We start from the raw sequence: 18,259 nt of genomic DNA, 5'->3' as shown, positions 1-18,259 counted from the left end.
AGAGAATTGATGAGAAAGAGTTAATAAATGGATTTAGAAATCATATTTGACTTGTCATAAGTTGGAATAAGGAATCTAAAGTGTTAGAAATGGATTTGGGGTCTGTTGATTATTTGGTGTGATTTTTGGTTTCCAAGTGTTCTAGTGAGATTTTGGGTGTTGAGGAGTATTAAAGTGAGACAAGTTAGTTTTAATGAGTTTATTGTAGCTTAAAGGCTTGAAAGAAGATTAAAGTAGAAGATTTAACTAAGTTTTGGTAAATTTTCAGGTTTAAATGAGTAAGTTCTGGGCAAGAGGTGTCGATACTAGATGAATAGAACCGATACTTCAAAGCAAAAATAGGTGATATCTGAGTTTGGGTATCGATACTAGAAGAACAATATTGATACCATAAGGTAAAATTGTATAAAATCCTTTAATCAGTATCGATAACGAAGGAGTAGCATCGATACCAAGGGTATCGATAATGAGGGACAAGTATCGTTACCATTTTTAGAAGTCAAATTCCAGAATGTAGAATGGGTATCGATACATGTTAAAAACATTTTGATGTTTCGATATAACAAATTAAGTGTTATTGAATTTTAAGATTTTATAATCATTTTTAAAGTATATTCTATTAAGTCATTCGAATATCAAAATATTACTCAAGTTTTTCAAAGGTCAATTTCAATCCTTACTAAAGTGTAACATTGTGTTTTAAACTTAAAATATGTTTGAAACAATTTTTACAAAAGTATTTCAAACCAAAATCGAGCCAAAAATCAATTTTATATAGGGATGTATCGATGCACTATTTGATGTATTGATGCATACCCTATTTTGAATGCATTTTGTGTATCGATGCACAGTCATGCATCGATGCACTCTTGATTTTATTGAAACATCAAATGAATTTTATGTATCGACGAACAGACCATGCATCGATACACTCCTGGCTCTTTTGAAATATCGAATATAATTAGTGTACCGATGTACCCCAAGTGTACTGATGCACAAGGTCTTATAACGATCGAAATATTTGAATTTTACACATAGTGTACCGATGCACCCTTAGTGTGTACCGATGCACCTACGCTCCCAACCAGATTTTTAAATGATAATTACACAATAATGGCTCTATTGACTTCACCAATGATCCCCAACATTCTGGAGTGATCCAAGGTGTATTTAAACAAGCTTAGAAGCCATTGATCAACAACAATTAAGAAGAGAAGCTAGAGAATTAAAGAGAAAGCATCAAACCTCAAGTTTGAGCATTTCAAGCCAAATTTTCATTCAATGTTCTTTGGTTTTTCAGGAACACTTATTGTTCTCAATTGTATTCATCTTTGAGTGTTCTTTCTTTGTTCTAGAAATGGGCAAACATCTTGCCTTGTGATATTTTTCTGTAAGTTTGCAAAATTTCTATTGTTCTCTTTGGGAGAGAGTGTTCTCAAGAATTTGAGGTATAATTCTTGAGGGATTTGTAAGGTTACTCTTTGTCCTCAAAAGAAAGACAAATTAGTGAATTTGTGGAAAATCCTTAGTGTGGATAGCTAAGGTAGTGGACGTAGACTTTGGTTGAGAAAGTCGAACCACTGTAAATCATTGTGCAATTATTTTCTATTTTCTACAAAAGTTTCCACCAAAATTTTTATTGCCAATTCACCCCCTCATGGCCGATTTTTCGATCGAATAACTCAACAATTGGTATCAGAGCCTCACTCATTTGAATATTTAATCACCTCTTGAGTCGATTCAGGAAGAGTTATATCAATATTCAAGTCATTAATGGCCTTCACTTCAAACGTCGACTTCGGTCTTGATTCAATGCTCGTCAACAAGCCTCCTTTCTTCAATTGAGCTAATAATGCTTATTAGAATAATAGAATGAGATACTTCATTCAAGCAAGTGACATGGGAGCATGGAATCTCATAGAACACGGATACATCATACATTCCACTCATTCAAGATTGTGGAGTGAAGGAGAGACAAGAATGTTCCAGCTCTCAACTCAAAGGCTATCCATATTATTTTTTGTACTCTTGGACCAGATGAATACAAGAGGGTTTCATCTTGTACAACCGCCAAATAGATATGGGATAAACTATAAGTCACTAATGAAGGCACAAACGAGGTAAAAGAATCTAAAATTAGTCTTCTAACTCATAGCTACGAAAATTTCAGGATGAAGACATCAAAGCTATGAAGGATAGATTTTCCACGATTTTCAATGGTCTCAAATCATATGAAGAGATCATTCTAAACGAGAAGCTTGTGAGGAAGTTAGTTTACTCTCTTCTAAAATCTTGGCAATCAAAGAAGACGACAATCATCGAGGCTAAAAAATTAAAATCTTTAACCCTAGATGAGCTTATTGGTTCTCTCTTCACACATGAAATGATGCTTCAAGATGAGATAGACCTCGAGAAAGGGATGAGCCAAAGAAGGAGACGGAGAAGAAGAAGAATGTTGGAGTTGCTCTCAAATCCACAAAAGATGAGAGTGATTCTGATGAAGATAACGATAACGATGACGAGGAAATAGCATTATTTTCCAAAAGGTTCAGAAAACTAATGAAGCCCAATAGAGGAAGAAAATTCAAGCGTAATGAAGGCTTCAAGAATGAACCAAAAGAAAAAAAAAACCTATCATTTTCTACGAATGCAAAAAGCTCGGGCATGTCAAATACGATTGCCCACAATTAAAGAAAAAAGGCAAATCCAAGAAGAAGCATAATGTACACGTGGCTACATGGAGCGATGATGAAGCCTCCGATGAAGAGGAACAATAAGTAGCAAACTTGTGCTTAATGGCTTTCGGAGAAGATTCTCAGGTAACCTCTAGCTCATTTAATTTCGAAGATTATTCTTTTGATGAGTTGTTAGAGGAATACACTGGGTTGGCTTTAGATTATGAGAAATTATTTTTAAAATCCAAAAAATGATATTTCAAAATTGAAAAACGAAAATAATCTCATATCCAAGACCAACATTGATCTTGAAAGTAAGGTCAAAGAATTCCAAATCAAATTAGATGAATTTGAAAAGAAAAAATATTTGTATAACCTACTTTCAAGAGTGAATTATGATCATCAAAAGAAAATTGATAATCTTAAAACTACTTTTGATAAAGTTGGAACAAAACATTTTGAAAATGGAGAAAGTTCAAAATCCAACTTTGTTAGAAAAAGATTTAAAAACTACATCATAGAGGTGCCCGAAGAACCTCTAATGGAAAAATCATTAGAAGTATATGGGTTCCTAAAGAACTCATTACTACTAAAGATAAGGATATCCTACAAAAGTAGATACCAAAGGGGACTAGAATTTTAGAAACTAATGAATATGGACCCAAAAGAAATTGGGTACCAAAAATCAAAAGTTAATCTATGTTTGTAGGGAAATGAGCTTTGCTAGAAGGCATGAGAAACACGTTCAAACTCATGGTACCTTGATAGTGGATGCTCAAGACATATAACCAGAAACAAGAGCCGGTTCATAGAGTTTAACGACAAAAATGGAGGAGATGTAACTTTTGGTGATAATTCAAAAGGTCACATTGAAGTTATAGGTACTATAGGTAATACATCTTCCATACAAATTAAAGATGTTTTATATGTGAATGGGTTAAAGCATAATCTATTAAGTATTAGTCAATTTTTTGATAAAGGATACAATGTCTTATTTGAAACGAATGGTTGTAAAGTCATTTACATTGCATCTAATTGGATTATGCTTGTTGGTCATAGAATATGAAACATTTACATAGTGCATCTAGATTCAATAAATATGACTAATTTATGCCTAGTTACTAAGGATGAACATGATAGTTGGTTATGTCATAGGAGACTAGGACATACTATCATGAGTGTTTTACAAAGACTAATTCAAGGAGATTTAGTAAGAGGGTTGCCAAAGCTAAAATTTGATAAAGATAAAATCTGTGATGCTTTTGCTAAAGGAAAACATCAAAGAGCTTCCTTTAAGTCAATTAATGATGTATCAACTAGTAGAGTATTACAATTGATCCATATAGATATTTTTGGGCCAATTAAGACTATTAGCTTGGGTGGAAAACAATATTGCTTTGTATTGGTAGATGACTATTCTATATATATTTGGGTTCTATTTTTAAGTACTAAAGATGAAGCATTAGAAAATTGATCACGTTTTCAAAAGTAATCCAAAATGAAAAAGGTTACTCCATAACTAGTGTTAGGAGTGATCATGGTACTGAATATGAAAATCTTGGATTTATTGATTTTGTAACTCTAATGGTATTAGCCATAATTTTTCAGCTCCGAGAACCACTCAACAAAATGGAGTTGTTGAGAGGAAAAATCAAACTTTAGAAGAAATGGTTAGAACCATGCTTTGTGAAAACAATTTACCAAAATATTTTTGGGCGGAAGCAACAAATACCTCTGGTTATGTTATAAACCGAGTAATAATTAGGCCAATTTTAAAGAAAACTCCATATAAACTTTTCAAAAATAAAAAGCCTAACATTAGTTATTTTCATCATTTTGGATGTAGATGTTTTGTTTTAAACAACGGTAAAACAAATCTTGGCAAATTTGATGCTAAAAGTGATGAAGGAATTTTTTTGGGTTATTCCTTAAATTCTAAAGCTTATCGAGTATTTAATAAATGAACTTTAGTTGTAGAAGAGTCTATACATGTTTTCGATGATAATCCCCTTCCGAGGAATGATTATTGTGTTGATGATGACGTAGGTATTGTAAAATCAAATGATGTTAGACAAGATGTTGGAGAACCATCATCAAAGGAAGAAACGAAAGATGAAGAAACTCACGATGTTCTCAAGAATCCAACCATTGAATCAAGGGAAGTCTCTTACCCAAGAGAATACAACTATGTCAAGGATGATGAGATAATAGGTGATCCATCCAAAGGGGTAACAACTCGATCTTCTCTTAGAAATATATGTAATTATGTTGCATTTATTTCATGCATAGAGCCTAATAATATCAAAGAGGCATTAGATGATGAAAATTGGATTATGGCTATGCAAGAAGAATTAAATCAATTTGAGAGAAGTAAAGTATGGACATTAGTTGAAAGGCCTAGTAATAAATCTACTGTAGGTACTAGACGGGTATTTAGGAATAAGCTTGATGAAAGTGGTAATATAGTGAGGAACAAGGCTAGATTTGTTGCTCAAGGCTATACTCAAGAAGAGGGCATAGACTATGATGAAACATACGCTCCCGTAGCTAGGATGGAAGCAATTAGAATGTTATTAGCATTTGCATGTTTCAATGAATTTAAATTATATCAAATGAATGTTAAAAGTGCATTTTTAAATGGTTTTATAAAAGAAGAAGTGTATGTAGAACAACCTCCAGGATTTGAAGATTCAAAATTTTCGGATCATGTTTTTAAATTAACAAAAGCACTTTATGGTTTAAAGAGAGCTTCTAGAGCTTGGTATGAAAGATTGTCAATTTTTTTAATTGAAAAGGTTTTTCAAAAGGGAAGGTTGACACTACATTGTTTTTAAAGCATAAAAGTAAGATTTATTAGTGGTTCAAATTTATGTCGATGATATAATATTTGGTTCTACTAATGATGCTCTTTGCCAAGAATTTTCTAAGCTAATGCAGAGTGAATTCGAGATGAGCATGATGGGGGAGCTCTCATTTTTTTTGGGACACCAAATCAAGTAAAGAAAAGATGGCATCTTCATCAATCAAGCAAAATACGTCAAGTATATGCTCAAGAAATTTGGATTGGAAAATGGGAAACCTCATGTCACTCCAATGAGCTCATCAACAAAGCTTGACAAAGATGATGGAGGTAAATGTGTGGATGTTAAATTATATAGGTCAATGATTGGTTATTTGCTATATCTAACCGTAAGTAGACCGGACATTATGTTTAGTGTTTGCTTATGTGCTAGATTTCAATCATGTCCTAAGGAATCACATCTACTAGCCGTTAAGAGAATCTTTAGATATATTAAGGACACTCCTAGTTTAGGACTTTGGTATCCTAGAGACTCTAGCTTTAGCTTGCATGCCTTTTCTGATGTGGATTATGGAGGATGCAAATTAGGTAGGAAAAGCACCTCCGGTACTTACCAATTTCTAGGAAATATGTTGATTTCATGGTTTTCAAAGAAACAAAATTGTGTTGCATTATCTACCACTGAAGCGGAATACATTTCAGTAGGTAGTTGTTGTGCACATGTTTTATGGATGAAACAACAACTTTTAGATTATGGAATTGAAGTTAGTACCATACCTATCAAGTGTGACAATACTAGTGTTATTTTTCTCACTAAAAATCTCATCCAACACTTTAGAACTAAGCATATTGAAATTAGACATCATTTTATTAGAGATCATATTACTAAAGGAGATATAGTTCTAGAATATGTTGATACTTTGCATCAATTAGCGGATATTTTTACAAAACCTTTAGATAAAGAAAGATTTTGGACACTTAGGAGAGAATTAGGTTTAACTAACCTACCTTGACTTAGTGTTTAAAATAATTTTAGCACTTTTAATTATTTTTGAAAAATGCTTATAAAAATAATATTTTTGATTGTATTCTTTGCTAATAATTAGGGGGAGTTTATGATTCTTTAGTGAAAATTAATTGTATGTTCAAATAAAATTTAATTATAGATTTTATTTAATTGAACATTGTTAATTTTCGATCTTTGAGTTGCCAATACCACTAGAGCTAATTAATTTAGTATTTTAAGTGTTTAAAATAGATTTTAACATTTTTGTGCATTATGCATCGATACACTATGAAAGTGTAATGATGCATCCCTTGAATATGCATCGATACACTATGAAGTCCAGTGGTGGATTATTTGAATGTGCGTCGATACACTCTGTTGTGCATCAATACACCCGTCGGGTTTTAGGCTTTAAATCCCTAATTCCTTCATTTTTCCAAAACCCTCTCTATCAAAAACACTCGTCGTTCCCTCCTTTCTCAACCTCAAATCTCCATTTGCTCAAAACCTTCAATCTATAGTCGGAATTCAATAGTTCTTTATCTTCTAAACCTGTTGGAATCATCAAACTCGTGCAAAAAATCATCACATTCTCACTAAATCCGAATTTTCAAGGTAATATTTCAAAAACCTTTGTTTTATTGATTTTTGAACTTAGGATTAGTTTTAATTAGTCCTAGGTTGAACTTTATATCGGGCAATGATTATATGATGTTTCTAAACTAGATTTTACAACTAATTTCATAAAAAAAAACACAATTTTTCAAAATATTTTGGAATTTTCGAAATAAAAAAAATTGTTTTGATTTTAAAATTTAATGTTTTTGATTTAATTATGTTGTTTTCAAAACTATATATTGATTTTCAAACATCGTTTTTCAAAATTAGTTTTCAAATTTTGCCTATTAGGATTATTTTAGAGAACCTTGAATATTGCGGACACTTATTGAGTTTTGTGATTGATTATATTGCATACATGTGTTTCAAAATTGCAAGTTACCTTACCAGTTCCAATCTTTAATCATGTCTAAATGCCCTAGGACATCCTGCAGTCGTTCGAGTCAAAACCAACCTCCTATTCCTCCACCCAATCCAAATCCAAACCCTAATGATCCAAATATGACCATTCTCAATTCATGTTTTAACCAACCCAATCATAGTTAGAACCTTTACCATAGGTACATGAATTCTTTTCAATCATATAAAATCCGGGAAGTGCGTATCATCTCACTTCAAGCTATGGTCGATATGAATTTTGAATGTCTTCCTACCCTTAAATCCTGGAAATTTGATAAACTTTTTCACCTTAAACCGATTGTTTATCATCAACTAGTCCGCATTTTCTACTCCAATGCGGTCTGTGTCCAAACAAGCGTCAAACTGAAACCATAGGGATTCGATCTTATCTTTTAGGTTAATTCCTTTATATTAACTCTAACACAATCGCTACCAACTTTGGGTTAGATAACTTAGGTTTAGATAACGAGAAAGAGATGGTGGCTACACCTTATAAGCCTAAGGATAGTGCTAGTACCTTCAGAACTCATCACGAGCAATTCCTTCACTTGATGATCTCTTGGTGGTTTAGACCATCTGGAGCTAGGTACTCATCTCTTAGGGTCTTATATTTATTGTGCATACATTGTATCCAACATAACAATAAAATAAATTTGCCACAGATCATTTTCGGTGAATTAGTAGATACCGTAAACGTTGTCCCATCCAAAAATGTAGAAATTTTAGTTTACGGTTGTCTCCTTAGTAATTTGTTTATCAAACTCGGGCTTAGGGTCATGCTTGATATTCCTATCCCTCTCCATAACCAAATAAATCTCACATCTTTAAAGAAATTGGGATGGAAGAAGGAAAATGACCAATGGGTTCGATCCATTGAGAAAACATCGGGAGCTAGCTCTTCACAAGTTCCTCCGGCACCGATAGCGGACGATGATCCAGAACTTCAAGAGTTATTTCAAGATATCGAAGATCACGTACCCGAGGACGAGCTGGCACGGCAAGAGGATCCAATGCCTCTATACTTTAGCTCATTTATGGAGATATTGGATATGAGGTTTGCATCATTAGAGTCCCACTTGACTGCTATGGAGACTCAATAATTGGAGAATCAATGAGAGATTCGGCTAACCGAGAAGCAATGGATAATCGATTCAATGTTGTGGATGATAGACTCAATGCGCTTACACATGATGTGGCTAATATATGGGCATATCTATCTCCTCCCGATCCTCCTATGGATGATTAGACCTTGCCTTGCTTAGTTCTTATTAGATTGAACTTAGGATTTATTGGTATCAACATTTTGGATGTTTTTGGATTGATATATTTTGGATGTTTAAATTTTATTTTGGATGTTTGAATTTGAATGCTTATATTTGGTTTGAATTTGAGCTTAATGATTATTAATTTTTGCATCATAGCAGAATATGACCAATTACCATTGCATATTATTTATGAATATTGATTTATGGAACTAATGGTTAATCTTTCTCTTGATTGTGATCTTAGCAGCTTATGCTTTATCTAAATGTCAATTGGCTAAAATTTTCAAAACCTTGTTTAAAAATGTTTTATAGAGTCTTTTTGATTTAACAAAAAGGGGGAGAATATAGTAAGGGGGAGTAATATCAAAAGTTGGTTTCAAAAATGATTTTCAAAGAAAATCTTAAAATTTCTTAAATGTTTTGTTATATCAAAAAGGGTGAGATTGTTAAAAACATTTTGATGTTTCAATATAACAAATTAAGTGTTATTGAATTTTAAGATTTTATAATCATTTTTAAAGTATATTCGATTAAGTCATTCGAATATCAAAATATTACTCCAAGTTTTTCAAAGGTAAATTTCAATCCTTGCTAAAGTGTAAAATTGTGTTTTAAACTTAAAATATGTTTGATAAAATTTTTACAAAGTATTTTGAACCAAAATTGAGCCAAAAATCAATTTTATATAGGGTTGTACAGATGCACTATTTGATGTATCGATGCACACCCTATTTCGATGCATTTTGTGTACCGATGCATAGCCATGCATCGATGCACTCTTGATTTTATTGAAATATCGAATGCATTTTATGTACCGATGCACTGATCATGCATCGATACACTTTTGGCTCTTTTGAAACATCGAATGTAATTAGTATACCGATGCACCCCAAGTGTACTGATGCACAAGGTCTTATAACGGTCGAAATATTTGAATTTTACACATAGTGTATCGATGCACCCTTAGTGTGTATCAATACACCTACGCTCCCAACCAGATTTTTAAATGATAATTACACAATAACGGCTCTATTGACTTCACCAATGATCCCCAACGTTCAAAAGTGATCCAAGGTGTATTTAAACAAGCTTAGAAGCCATTGATCAACAACAATTAAGAAGAGAAGCTAGAGAATCAAAGAGAAAGCATCAAACCTCAAGTTTGAGTATTTCAAGCCAAATTTTCATTCAATATTCTTTTTGTTTTCAAGAATACTTATTGTGCTCAATTTTATTCATCTTTGAGTGTTCTTTCTTTGTTCTAGAATTGTACAAACATCTTTCCTTATGAGGTTTTTCTATAAGTTTGTGAAATTTGTATTGTTCTCTTTGGGAGAGAGTGTTCTCAAGAATTTGGGGTATAATTCTTAAGGGATTTGTAAGGTTACTCTTTGTTCTCAAAAGAAAGACAAATTAGTGAATTTGTGGAAAATCCTTAGTGTGGATAGCTAAGGTAGTGGACGTAGACTTTGGTTGAGAAAATCGAACCACTCTAAATCGCTGTGCAATTATTTTCTATTTTCTGCAAAAGCTTCTACCAAAATTTTTATTACCAATTCACCCCCCCTCTTGGCTGATTTGTCGATTGATTAACTCAACAATACCGAAGTATAGTATTGATACCATGGTAAGGAAGTATCAATACTGGACCTGGGTACCGATACTATTCAGAATAAATTGGGGAATTAAGTGTTTTGTTTAAGCTTAAGTTATTAAGGATTGATTAATAGTAATATGAACTCCGACATTCATATAGATTGTATCTTTGTGTACATAGAGAATGAGGACAGGTTTTGGATGATTCAAAGTCATTAGAGTGTTTAAGAGTTATAAGTGTTGCTTTGACTAAGTGAGGCCAAGGTGAGTCATACTAATATGAAATATGATCATATGGAAAGAAGACTTGCTATGAGTCTATTTTCAATGTTTTGATTGCATAATATTCGTGAATATAATTATCTTGTTGATATGGTTTCCATGTGTACATAAGTACAAGCATATGTATATATGTTATGTGCATTGACATACATGAGCTATGTGTTACATTTAATACTACGTGTTATATGACCTATATGATTATATGAAAATGTGATATAAACTATGTGACAATGAGCTATATTATTACATGCATATGTGATATAAGTTATGTGAACTGTTATAAATGATAAAGCCCAAAAGTATGTGATATGAGGGTTAATGGTAAAATTAGCATACCAAGAGTCGAGGGTTCTACGCGGTCCTTTGGGACAATTCTATGTGGTCCTTCGGGAAATTTCTACACTGTTTTTCGGGATATATCTATGTGGTCCTATGGGATATTTCTATGTGGCACTTTGGTGCATATTCTACATGGCACTTCGTTGCAATTTATACGAGCTATGGTGACAGCATTAGTGCACAACCTCAATGCACTCATATACCTTAATTTCTCAATAATGTACCATGGGCTATTAAAAGAAATAAAATGAATGAACAGTGCATAATGTTACATGTTCTTGCTTGGTGAAGTGTATGATAGTTTATGTACTTATGATGTTTATAAAAGTTAATTGTGTGATTACATGTTTTAAGGTTTTATTTATGAATTATATGCCTCACTAAGTCAAAGACTTAGCGTATGAGTGTTTCACACGTAGGTGCAAAGAAGCAAGAAGATCAAAGCTAGGAGTCGGGACATAATATTTCCTTCGAAGATCAGATCAGAAAAGAGTTTACAGTATGTGCTTTGTTGTATTAAATTTGGTTGGCATGTAGTTAAATGTTGAATTGTATATGCTCTGATCCGATTTTGTAAAAGCACTTTATTGTACTTATGTAAATTTATAAGCTTTGTGTTCAATTATAGTTTAAATTTCTATAAATATTTGCATTAAAGGGTTCCACCAGTTTGATGTAAACAAAATTTTTAAATTTTCAACTATATTTTGAAAGTAAATGATTTGAAAAGTCAATGTGACACCTCGGATTCGTATTCGGGTCGGATACGGGTTGTGGGTGTTACAATGATAGTCACAGATGTTTTTTGTTTAATATATATGTGTACAACCCCACAAAATTCATAATGAGTTTATGAATTTCCATATTGGAACTATATGTGCAACCCCAAGAAATTCATAATGAGTTTATGAATTTCCGTATTGTTACTATGTGTGCAACCCCACGAAATTCATAATGAGTTTATGAATTTCCGTATTGGCACTATATGTGTAACCCCTTGAAATTCATAATGAGTTTATGAATTTCCATATTGGCACTATGTGTGCAACCTCACAAAATTTATAATGAGTTTATGAATTTCTGTATTAGCGCTATGTGTACAACCCCACGAAATTCATAATAAGTTTATGAATTTTCGTATTGGCACTATGTGTGCAACCCCACGAAATTCATAATGAGTTTATGAATTTCCGTATTGGCACTATGTGTACAACCCCACGAAATTCATAATTAGTTTATGAATTTCCGTATTGGCACTATGTGTGCAACCTGATGAAATTCATAATGAGTTTATGAATTTTCGTATTGGCACTATGTGTGCAACCTACGTAATTCACAATGAGTTTGTGAATGACCGTATCAGCACTATATGTGCATCCCGATGATTTAAAAATGAGTTTGTGAATTTCAATATGGGTACTTAGGTGTCAATTCATGTACCATGCATTCTCATTCAACATATATTGTGCAAATAAAAGAATAATATAGATAAATAATGATTGATAAGTATGTTGGGCATACTAAATATGGTTTCGTAGGTTATGTGAAAGAAACTTGGTTTACCAAGCCAACTTTATGTATTATTATGATTTATTTAAGTAAATTTGTATTTTGGTATTTATGATATACTTATGTTTTTATTTCACTTCATTATTATTATGCCTCACTAAGTGAATACTTAGCGTGTGATTGATTTTCACATGTAGGTAAAAGTCATGATTAGAAGTAGAGTACAGAGCAATATCCAAGCATCAAGGAATATACTACAATATCAGTAAGACATCCTCTGATGAAATTTTGACTCAGTTTAGTGGCATGTACTTATGAATGTCCTATTAGCTCTATTTAAATATTTTGGAAACTGGTTTGTAATAGATTAATTGAATTGTCATATAATGATTTTAAATATGGATAATAAGAACTAGTATTGCAAATTGGAGTAGACGTGTTTAGTATATATATATATATATATATATATATATATAATTGAAGAATGTCTTATAAACTATATATTTAAATGGTTTTATCTAAAGAAAACGAAAATTTTACTGATTTTTAAGTACCGAAAATATTTCAAAAGTCAGGTGACATATGTGACTCGTGTACGAAAATGTATATGGGAAATGGGTGTTACACTCTTGCAGAGTGGAGCAAGCACATCTGGTCAACCGGTCAATCTGTTCATCTTTATTTCCTCGTATTCCTTTCTGTTTGCAATCGTTAGTAGATAAGAAGATACCAAAAAGAAATAGTGTATTTCTTAAATTACTCAATAAATTGTATTTGTGTTAGTTTAATCGATCAATCGAAAATAAGATAACACATATAATAATTTATAGTAATTCGATTTTCTCAATCGAATCTACCTCTTTAACACCTATATCAAGCCGAATGACTAGATGTGTACATGATGTCACAACAAAACATATAAACCACTGCATCAAGTACTATCTCTATGTATACAACAATACCATTATTAAACAAAGAGTAAAAAAGCTATATGCTCGGCTTTATTGATAGACAAGAAACAATTACAAGCCTCATGGGTATCAATACCAAACCTATGGTATCAATACGAAAATAAGACTTAATATTATAAGAAATTGACTCAAATGATTGAGTATTGATACTAATCTAAAAGTATTGATTCCATTCTAAGTTTCAAAAATATAACAAATATGAATAAATTTTTTGGATATCGATACCAACATTGAGGTATCAGTATTAAAATGAGTTTCACAAAACTAAAAATAATCTAATAATGATCAATATTGATACCACCAGAATAATATTAATATACTACACCATACAATTACAAATTTGAAATTTTGACAAACTTTACATGCATCAAAAGCTATTTAGAAAATCTCTAAAGTATTAGAATGCATTTCACTCTTCAAATTCATATATAACTCCATGAGAAAATCTATTATCTTCCCAAGATATTACCTATATGAAGACTTAAACACATATGTCCTAAGAGGACCAATATGCAAAAAAAAATGGATTGTTTTGATCTCTAATATGTAATTAAGCCCATACAGCCTCTAAAACTTATCAAACTTCAATGTGAACTTTAGAAACAACTTTCAAGCATAATTATAAGTCTATTTGACCAAATCTGTCTCCATCTTTCTCTTATGCAACATTTCTCCAATTAGGACAATAGGTCACAACTTCATTTTCGTATTATGCATACCGACTTTAACATACACCCATAAGACCATCATGATATCATGCCACCATAACATTTACATAAGTATAAAAACTAACCAACCAACTGTTATGTAAGTGACATTTTAAAATGAAAAATTCTATTTATATGTAACACCTTGAACTCGATTTGTTATAAGATGGACTTAGTGTGCCACATTAGTTCCCTGAAACAACCATTACTTTAGAAATTTTCCTTTCTTGATCAAAATATGAAAGCATTTATAGAATTCAAACATATTTAATAATGTCAGAGGTCATGTCAAAGACCGGAGAGCATAAACTCCGAAGATGATGTGGTAACTTCAGATATCTTTATTGGTGGGTGTTTAGTGTAGTTGTTAGAATTTGTAAGCGGAAAAATAATCAAAGCGACATCAACATAAAATAAGATATGCATAAGAGACGAGATTTAACGTAATTTGACATTGCCTACCTCCACGGATGAGAAGAATAATAATATATTATAGATGTAGAGAACACGAAGAGTGAACATACATGATATTACATGTATCCCACAATCCGGTGTATCCCAAAGACTCTCTCAATCCTTACACAACTAACTTTGCAATATAAACCCCAAAAGTTACATAGATCCCAAAAAAAATTACATCTCTCCAAAATAATTATCTCTTTCTCAATCCCTACAAAACCCCCAAAAGTTGCATAAAAAAGATTACATCTCTCCAAAATAATTCTATCACATTAGTTTAATATATTATTTCTATTTATATAACTAAATCTTTGGTCACCAAGAATTCTTGCCTAAAATAATTACAGTAAAATCTAACTTAATTATCAATTATAATTTGAGTCAAAATATAACATAAGTTTTCAAAAGATATTTTCATAGGCATAACACATATTTAACTAAGGTAAAATGAAAGAACAATAAGATATCACATGCTTTGCAATCTAGCATACAAGTTTTATCATCCAATGTGTTATGCCTATGAAAGAGCAGTAATGGGTTTAGGATCCCACATACTATTTCATAGAATAAAAAAAGTTTCCTTGACAATCAAGTATCCAAATTCTCCATTTGAATGCTGCTCTTGAGAGGCACATACTCCCCAAGATACCCACCAAGATGATCATGCAAAGCACTTTTATCGATCCCCTGATGATGATAACTCTTACAGACATAGTAAAATACACTCTGCACCAACAAGCCAACAAGGTTCACAATCACCAAAACTCCAACCAAAAATCCCCCCACCAAAATCCTCCAAAAAATCCCATAACGTTCCCCTCCATGCACCACCACGGTTCCAAAGGTACCGCTGATCACGGCGCAGATCGCCAAATACCCAAACACCAAAATGCAGGCCATGTTGACCCTCCCTTTCAACAACTCGTAGCTCTTCTTCATTGCTACGAGCCCATAAATGGGTTCAAGCACCGATACCACACTGGCCAAATGCCATAGCGCCATGATGTAAACGTGAACACCCAAGAAAAGGACCAAGATCACCATGAATGCCAAGAATGATAAAACGACGTTCTGGGTATTAACGACGATGAAGAACATGAACAAGAAGGCGATCATCAAGCCATTGTAAACAAACATCAAGAGAGCAATCCATCCGAAGGTTATGAAGAGGCGTTTAAACACCTTTGGTATGGCGGAGATCGTGGAAGAGAAAGAGACCGCCTTTGAGGTGTAGAGAGATGCGACTGTGAAAACGACGGCGGCTGTTGATAAAAGGAAGAAACCAAAGAGGAATATGAGGTTAAAAGGAGAGTCCACTCGTGACGGGTCTGGGAAGAGTCGGCTAATGGGTGGGATTCGAGTTGATTTAGGATCGGGTGGGTGAAAAGGGAGTGAACTAGAATGGCGAAAGAGAGAGGGAAAATGAGAACCAAGGTAATGAGATTGAAGGCTTTGGGGGATTTTTGAGGGATTGAAATCAGGATTTCAAATCGCGGTCGCGTTTTCGGTTATTTCGAATTTACTGTGATTGCGGCCGTCGCGGGTGTTATTGCGGCCGTCGCGGATAACTCGAACAGCGGTGAAACCGCTATATCACGGCCGAAATCGCAGTCGCTGACCGTGTTTTAAAACTCTGATTGAAACAGATTCTCTAAGGATGTCTGGGATGCAAAGAAATTGAAGCTCTTCAGGGGCCAGATCCATGGCGTTTTCTTAGGTTAATAATTGGAAAGTTCAAAGTTGTTGGAGATTTCTGAAAGATGAAAGCCTGGAGATGGTACGATATCATTCGTTGCATGAGCCATGAGATCAATCAGGATACGATATAATCGCATCTGTCGTCGTCTTTTTGCTATTACTTTCTTTTTAGGATAAACTACGTGTTTAGTTATCCAACTATTGATTTGATTTCGTTTTTGTACCCAAACTTTAATTTTTCTTTCAAAATCATCGTCAATGTTATTTTTTTGTTTCATTTTAGTAACCTGCCATTAAAAGTTTAATTGTGATGTTGATGTGTCACCATAAGATAATATCATGTCATCGTTGAAATTTTTTTAAAATGTCATATCATCAGTTAAGTTTTTAAAGACGGAGTATGAAACTTAAACTAAACGTTAGGTATGATTTAAAAAAATAAAGTTTAGGTACCAAAACAAAAAAAAAATAGTTTAGGTACTAAATGTGTAGTTTACCCTCTTTTCTTTTCAGGGTAAATTACTTATTAGTCACCTAACTATTACTTTGGTTCCGACTTGGTCATCCAACTATTTTTTTTCAAAATCTTCATTAAAGTTACACTTTGGTTTCATTTTGGTCACTCATAGTTATAAACATAATTGTGATATTGATGTGTCACCATAAGGGAGAGAGCCTAGGTTTTAGTTTTTTTTATCTGGGTTCTGCTTGCTTCCACAAACGCAGACAAATATCGCATAAAAGGAGGAACTTCTAGGCCGGGACTGGGATCTACTTTCGCTTCCCACCTACGCTTATCCTTTTGCTTTCTTCCTTTGCTTTTAGCTCCGCAAATCCTCAGATCTACTCTTTCACTCACCTGATTTTCGTTTCTCGGAAGCTGGAGATCCAGAAAGGAAAGTGTGGAACCTTCTCTCTCTCCCGATATTCGTTGGAGTTACTTTTGCTTTTTGCAGGTGAACGTTACCGCAACCATATTCCACCGGTGATCTCTACAGGTGACTCCGGCTACCCCATTAAAGTTCCACAGCAGAACCTTCGTCGGAAAATAATCCCGCCAAAAAATAGCAACTACTTCTTACTTGCCGGTCAGGTACATATAGTAGTTGGCCAGATATTTAAACGTATTATGCTACTTTTACGACTAGTTTTGATTCTGTATTAATAGTAGGTGTATCTATGTGATTGTTTAGTATTTTTATTTTTGGAATTATCACTTACTACACTATTATAATCATATTTATATTACTTGATATTAAATTAAAAATCATTATAAGGCACTACTGGATCTATATTTTGCTATATTGCTCTGGGTAGGAGTTACTAGATCATTGTTTTTTCATTGTCCTATACCTCTAGTATCTTATATCATTATTTATATTTCAAATTGAGTATATCTGTTATAAATATTTATAAACTGTTTTTGCTTTTTGGGTGTTGCATTTTCGGGTCTGAGGATTTTCAGAAAGGTTTCTTCTTTGGATATTCTTTTCATAGTCCCACATAGCTTCGATTATAGATGATTACGTGAGGTCATGTCATTCTTTTAGATCCCATAGGGCGTATAGGGGGAGGGCTCAACGGAGTGGTGTCAATGAGACTAGACTTAGAGTTTGTTCGTTAAATGTAGGCACATTAAATGCTAGGCTGCTGGAGCTGACCGACGTACTTAGTAATAGGAAAATAGATTTTGCATGTATTCAGAGACTAGGTGGAAAGGGGCTCGCGCCAGAGAGTGTAATGGGTACAAGTTGTGGTATTCAGGAGTAGATAACGCTAGAAATGGGGTGGGTATCTTGGTATCCTCTAGTCTCAAGGAAAATGTTGTTGAAGTTTGTAGATACCGGGATAGGATCATGATGATTAAGGTTATTATAGAAGCGGAAGTGGTTAATGTCCTTTCAGTGTACGCTCCACACGTTGGCCTAGGGGAGG

General features: G+C 33.3%; 1 pseudogene; it reads right to left on the bottom strand.

Annotated features, from left to right (window-relative positions):
• Positions 1-7,975: 7,975 nt before the first annotated feature.
• LOC120120570 lies at positions 7,976-16,098 on the bottom strand (annotated as a pseudogene).
• Between the last annotated feature and the right edge of the window lie 2,161 nt (positions 16,099-18,259).

This window comes from Hibiscus syriacus, unplaced genomic scaffold, assembly GCF_006381635.1.
Source record: "Hibiscus syriacus cultivar Baekdansim isolate YM2019G1 unplaced genomic scaffold, ASM638163v2 tig00110339_pilon, whole genome shotgun sequence".
Taxonomy (NCBI): domain Eukaryota; kingdom Viridiplantae; phylum Streptophyta; class Magnoliopsida; order Malvales; family Malvaceae; genus Hibiscus; species Hibiscus syriacus.
The sequence above is the reverse complement of the archived record's forward strand: the minus strand, read 5'-3'. Positions and strand labels throughout refer to the sequence as shown.